We start from the raw sequence: 7,094 nt of genomic DNA, 5'->3' as shown, positions 1-7,094 counted from the left end.
TAGTATTTGAAATCTAGTGTATAGTTTTGACTTACAGCCTGCTTCATTTTGGGCTATCTATAACACAAGTGGTCAGTGCTGCTTGTCACACTTGTCAAAGGAGAGGACAGACAGGTTTAGGCCAACAAAAATGAGCTCAGCACACAGTCCAATTCTTCAGTCTCCTGTTTGTCCAGTTCTCTGGCAAATAGGGTCCTAAATTTGATGAGCTAGATAAACACCACACAGTCCGATGGTAAAATACTAGGTACTATGGCAAGTAGAAAGAGATTGCTTTTATGGAAAGCAAATTTGGTTGCAATTACTGTTCAAAGAGTCTCAATTCAGTTTAATGACATGTGATGCTATTATGTTGGAGAAAGGCTAAAGTTTGTTCTTTAGCCCTTTAGGTTGCTTTTTTGGGCTTGTGATTGGGCTCACTCAGAGATTTCTGGAAAGAAGAGATAATATTCTTATTCTTCTTATACCTTTTCCCACCAGACTCCAGAAAGTGAGATGGAATTTTACATGTTCTGCCCTGGGAAAATAGTTTTGGACAGAACCTTACATCCTTGCAATGAGACTTCTTTTGGAGAAGTCTATGGTCATTTTTCATGGTACACATGACTAGATTATAAACTAGAATTGCTGAAGATATTAGGAGTAGTTGTATTCAAGTATCTCTAGCGTTGATACATTTTTACTCCAAAGTGGTAAACATTAAAAAGTGACCAGAATAGCCCTTCATGGAATAAGCCTAATAGTTGTTTGTTGTAGAGGCACAAAATTGTATAGAACTAGCCAGTAGGAAGTGATGGAAGGAACAAAGGAGATGGCGGTGAAGGGATGTATAGAGAAAGGAAAGGATGAGCATGAAATACTTTTAAAGAAATATGCTATTTGGAAAACATTTTAAAACCATAAATATGCTGGCTTTAGTGGCATACACCTGTAATCCCTGCCTTGGGAGTCTGAGGCAGGAGGATCACAAGTTTGAAACCAGCCTTCCCAATTTAGCAAGTCCTAACCACCTAAGTGAGTTTGTCTCAGAATAAAAAAAATATAAAGGGATCAGGGTATAGCTCAGTGGTAAAACATCCCTGGGTTCAATCTCCAGCACCAAGAAAAACAAACAAACAGAAAAAAAAAAACATAAATACTTCATAGATCTAGGGAATGTCTAATGGTGATAGCAATTCAGGTGATAGGTCACTATGATAACAAGTAGTCCCTTCCTTCCCTCTTTCCCTCTTTCCTTCCTTCCTTCCACTAGTGGGGATCGAACCCAGGGAGTTTTAGCAAAGTAACTATATCCCCTGCCCTTATTTTAAAAGTAACTACATCCCCTGCCTTTATTTTATTTTTCAGACAGGGTTTCAGTAAGTTGCTGAGGCTGTCTTCAAACTTGCAATCCTCCTGCTTCAGCTTCCAAGCCCCTGGAATTTCAAGTGTATACCACTGGTCCAGTTTGTATCTTCACTTAATAGATGAGGTCTCTCTCTTCTGTGAATTACTAGGCAGTGCCATCCTCCACCTTCTTACCTATTCAGTGAGCCTTTGTTGAGGCATTACTCTGTAAAGGAAACTTGCAGGAGACCAGGATGAGTTGAGATTTTACTGTAGATTTATTTCTAAGATGTTTTTCATATCTAACACTCTATGAAAATGGAAGTAGGAAAAAAAAAAGATAATGATCCTAGTCCTATTATTGTTTCACTTTCCAGCTTCTTTACTGTTTAAAATTATTTAGCTTTTGAATTTATTTTTATAGTACTGGGGATTAAACCCAGGGGCATGTTAAATCCCTAGCCCTTTTTATTTACTGTTTGGAAACAGGACCTTACTGAATTGTTGAGGCTGACCTCAAATTATGATCTTCCTGCCTCAGCCTCCAGAGAACTGGGATTACAGGTATGCACCACTGCATCCAGCTCCTTATTTTCTTTTTTAGTTTTTTCTTCAGTTGGATGGATATTAACTATCTAACTTAACCTTTTATTCTCCCCTGCTACATAATCCTTGAAAAATGCAAGTCCAGAATTATTTCAGCACCAGTAATATGTCTTTAAATCCTTCCCATAATTTGCAGAAACAAAGGAAAAAACAGATTAAGAAGCCAAACACCCAAAAGGAGATCATCTTCTTCTCCTTCTCCTTCTCCTTCTTCTTCTTTGTGCTGGGGATTGAATCTAGAGTTTTGAGCATGCTAAGCAAGTGCTCTACCACTGAACAGAACTTTCAGTCCTTTGTGTTTTACCTGAGTTATATCCCCAGCCCTTTTTTTTACAGTTTTATTTTGAGACAGAATCTTGCTATATTGCCCAAGTTGGCCTTGAACTCGAACTCCTACCTTGTCCTTCGGAGTAGCTGGAATTACAGGTATATGCCATCATGCCTGGCTTCAGAGGAACAGATTTTATGAATAATCTAAAACTTGGTATTCATCATAAATGTCATCAAGTTTATTTATTTATTTATTTATTTGTTTTTTCTTTTTTTATTGGTTGTTAAAAACATTACAAAGCTCTTGACGTATCATATTTCATACATTAGATTCAAGTGGGTTATGAACTCCCATTTTTACCCCAAATATAGATTGCAGAATCACATCGGTTACACATCCACATTTTTACATAATGCCCAATTAGTAACTGTTGTATTCTGCTACCTTTCCTATCCCCTACTATCCCCCCTCCCTTCCCCTCCCATCTTCTCTCTCTACTCCATCTACTGTATTTCATTTCTCTCCTTGTTTATTTTCCCATTCCCCTCACAACCTCTTATATGTAATTTTTTATAACAATGAGGGTCTCCCTCCATTTCCATGCAATTTCCCTTTTCTCTCCCTTTCCCTCCCACCTCATGTCTCTGTAATGTTAATCTTTTCTTCCTGCTCTTCCTCCCTGCTCTGTTCTTAGTTGCTCTCATTATATCAAAGAAGACATTTGGTATATGTTTTTTAGGGATTGGCTAGCTTCATTAAGCATAATCTGCTCTAGTGCCATCCATTTCCCTGCAAATTCCATGATTTTGTCATTTTTTAATGCTGTGTAATACTCCATGGTGTATACATGCCATATTTTTTTTATCCATTCATCTATTGAAGGGCATCTGGGTTGGTTCCACAGTCTAGCAATTGTGAATTGTGCTGCTATGAACATCGATGTGGCAGTATCCCTGTAGTACGCTCTTTTAAGGTCTTCAGGGAATAGTCCGAGAAGGGCAATAGCTGGGTCAAATGGTGGTTCCATTCCCAGCTTTCCCAGGAATCTCCATACTGCTTTCCAAATTGGCTGCACCAGTTTGCAATCCCACCAGCAATGTACAAGAGTACCTTTTTCCCCACATCCTCGCCAGCACTTGTTGTTGTTTGACTTCATAATGGCTGCCAATCTTACTGGAGTGAGATGGTATCTTAGGGTGGTTTTGATTTGCATTTCTCTGACTGCTAGAGATGGTGAGAATTTTTTCATGTACTTGTTGATTGATTGTATGTCCTCCTCTGAGAAGTGTCTGTTAAGGTCTTTGGCCCATTTGTTGATTGGGTTATTTGTTGTCTTATTGTCTAATTTTTTGAGTTCTTTGTATACTCTGGATATTAGGGCTCTATCTGAAGTGTGAGGAGTAAAAATTTGTTCCCAGGATGTAGGCTCCCTATTTACCTCTCTTATTGTTTCTCTTGCTGAGAAAAAACTTTTCAGTTTAAGTAAGTCCAATTTGTTGATTCTTGTTATTAACTCTTGTGCTATGGGTGTCCTATTAAGGAATTTGGAGCCCGACCCCACAATATGTAGATCGGAGCCAATTTTTTCTTCTATCAGACGTAGAGTCTCTGATTTGATATCTAGCTCCTTGATCCACTTTGAGTTAACTTTTGTGCATGGCGAGAGGAGGGGATTCAGTTTCATTTTGTTGCATATGGATTTCCAGTTTTCCCAACACCATTTGTTGAAGATGCTATCCTTCCTCCATTGCATGCTTTTAGCTCCTTTATCAAATATAAGATAGTTGTAGCTTTGTGGATTAGTCTCTGTGTCCTCTATTCTGTACCATTGGTCCACCCGCCTGTTTTGGTACCAATACCATGCTGTTTTTGTTACTATTGCTCTGTAATATTGTTTGAAATCTGGTATCGCTATACCACCTGATTCACACTTCCTGCTTAGAATTGCTTTTGCTATTCTGGGTCTTTTATTTTTCCATATGAATTTCATGATTGCTTTATCTATTTCTACAAGAAATGCCTTTAGGATTTTGATTGGCAATGCATTAAACCTGTAGAGAACTTTGGGTAATATTGCCATTTTGATGATGTTAGTTCTGCCTATCCATGAACAGGGTACATATTTCCATCTTCTAAGATCTTCTTCTATCTCTCTCTTTAGGGTTCTGTAGTTTTCATTGTATAAATCTTTCACCTCTTTTGTTAGGTTGATTCCCAAGTATCTTATTTTCTTTGAGGATATTGTGAATGGAGTGTTTTTCCTCATTTCCGTTTCAGAAGTTTTGTCGCTGATATACAGAAATGCCTTTGATTTATGCGTGTTGATTTTATATCCTACCACTTTGCTGAATTCATTTATTAGTTCTAGTAGTTTTTTTGTAGATCCTTTTGGGTCTTCTAGGTATAGAATCATGTCATCTGCAAATAGTGATAATTTAAGTTCTTCTTTTCCTATTTTTATGCCTTTAATTTCTTTCATCTGTCTAATTGCTCTGGCCAGTGTTTCGAGAACTATATTGAATAGAAGTGGTGAGAGAGGGCATCCCTGTCTTGTTCCAGATTTTAGAGGGAATGCCTTCAATTTTTCTCCATTCAGAATGATGCTAGCCTGAGGCTTAGCATAGATAGCTTTTACAATGTCGAGGAAAGTTCCTGTTATCCCTAGTTTTTCTAATGTTTTGAACATAAAGGGATGCTGTACTTTGTCGAATGCTTTTGCTGCGTCTATCGAAATGATCATATGGTTCTTATCTTTAAGTCTATTGATGTGGTGAATAACATTTATTGATTTCCATATATTGAACCATCCTTGCATCCCAGAGATGAATCCTACTTGATCATGGTGCACAATTTTTTTGATGTGCCTTTGTATCCGATTTGCCAGAATTTTATTGAGGATTTTTGCATCTAGGTTCATCAGAGTTATTGGTCTGTAGTTTTCTTTCTTTGAGGTGTCTTTATCTGGTTTCAGAATCAGGGTGATGTTGGCCTCATAGAATGAATTTGGCAGAGCTCCCTCTTTTTCTATTTCCTGAAATAACTTGAAAAGTATTGGTATTAATTCTTCTTTAAAGGTTTTGTAAAACTCTGCTGTATACCCATCCGGTCCTGGGCTTTTCTTGGTTGGTAGTCTTTTGATTGCTTCTTCTATTTTATCCATTGATATTGGTCTGTTTAAATTGTGTGTATCCTCCTGACTCAGTCTGGGCAAATCATATGACTTAAGAAATTTATTGATGTCTTCACTATCTTCTATTTTATTGGAATATAGGTTTTCAAATAATTTCTAATTGTCTTCTATATTTCTGTAGCATCTGTTGTGATATTGCCTTTTTCATCCCATATGTTAGTAATTTGAGTTCTCTCTCCTCTTCGTTAGCATGGCTAAGGGTCTGTCAATGTTATTTATTTTTTCGAAGAACCAACTTTTAGTTTTGTTAATTTTTTCAATAGTTTCTTTTGTTTCAATTTCGTTGATTTCCACTCTGATTTTAATTATTTCTTGCCTTCTGCTACATTTGCTGTTGTTTTGCTCTTCCTTTTCTAGGGCTTTGAGATGAAGTGTGAGCTCATTTATTTGCTGGTTTTTTCTTTTTTTGGAGGAATGACCTCCAGGCAATGAATTTCCCTCTTAAAACTGCTTTCATTGTGTCCCATAGATTCCTATATGTTGTGTCTGTATTTTCATTTATCTCTACGAATTTTTTGATTTCCTCCTTTATGTCTTCTGTAACCCATTGATCATTCAGTAACATATTGTTCATTTTCCATGTGATGTAGGATTTTTCCTTCCTTCTTTTATCATTGATTTCCAGTTTCATTCCATTATGATCAGATAAAATGCATGGTATTATCTCCACCCCTTTATATTTACTGAGGGTTGCCCTATGGCATAATATATGGTCTATTTTTGAGAAGGATCCATGTGCTGCTGAGAAAAAAGTATATCCACTTGATGATGGTTGATATATTCTATATATGTCAGTTAAGTGTAGGTTATTGATTGTGATATTGAGTTCTATAGTTTCTTTATTCAACTTTTGTTTGGAGGATCTGTCCAATGGTGAGAGAGGTGTGTTGAAGTCACCCATAATTATTGTGTTGTGGTCTATTTGATTCTTGAACTTGAGGAGAATTTGTTTTATGAACATCGCAGCACCATTATTTGGTGCATAAATATTGATAATTGTTATGTCTTGTTGGTGAATGGTTCCTTTTAACAGTATATAGTGTCCTTCCTTATCCCTTTTGATTAACTTAGTCTTGAAGTCAATTTTATTCGATATGAGGATGGCCACCCCTGCTTGCTTACGAGGACCGTGTGCGTGGTATATTTTTTTCCCAACCTATCACCTTCAGCCTGTGTATGTCTTTTCCAATCAGGTGTGTCTCCTGAGGCAACATATTGTTGGATTTGTTTTTTTAATCCATGTTACCAGCCTAAGTCGCTTTATTGGAGAGTTTAAGCCATTAACATTTAGAGTTACTATTGATATATGGTTTGTACTGCCAGCCATGTTTGATTACTTATCTTTTTTTTTTTTAATTTAATTTGTTTCTCCATGATTAGCTTTCCGCCCCTGCCCTCTGTCATTACTGAGGCACTTCCCACTGATGGTTTTGGTTGTTGTTTTTCATTTCTTCCTTGTGTAGTGTTTTGCTCAAGACGCTTTGCAATGCTGGTTTTCTGGCTGCAAATTCTTTTAGCTTTTGTTTATCATGAAAGATTTTTATTTCGTTGTTGTACCTGAAGCTTAATTTTGCTGGATACAGAATTCTTGGTTGGCATCCATTGTCTTTCAGTGTTTGAAATACGTTGTTCCAGGATCTTCTCGCTTTCAGCGTCTGTGATGAAAAATCCGTTGTTAACCTTATTGGTTTACCCCTGAAT

This window comes from Urocitellus parryii, chromosome 14 (assembly GCF_045843805.1).
Source record: "Urocitellus parryii isolate mUroPar1 chromosome 14, mUroPar1.hap1, whole genome shotgun sequence".
Lineage (NCBI taxonomy): Eukaryota > Metazoa > Chordata > Mammalia > Rodentia > Sciuridae > Urocitellus > Urocitellus parryii.
This window is presented reverse-complemented; position numbering follows the sequence as displayed.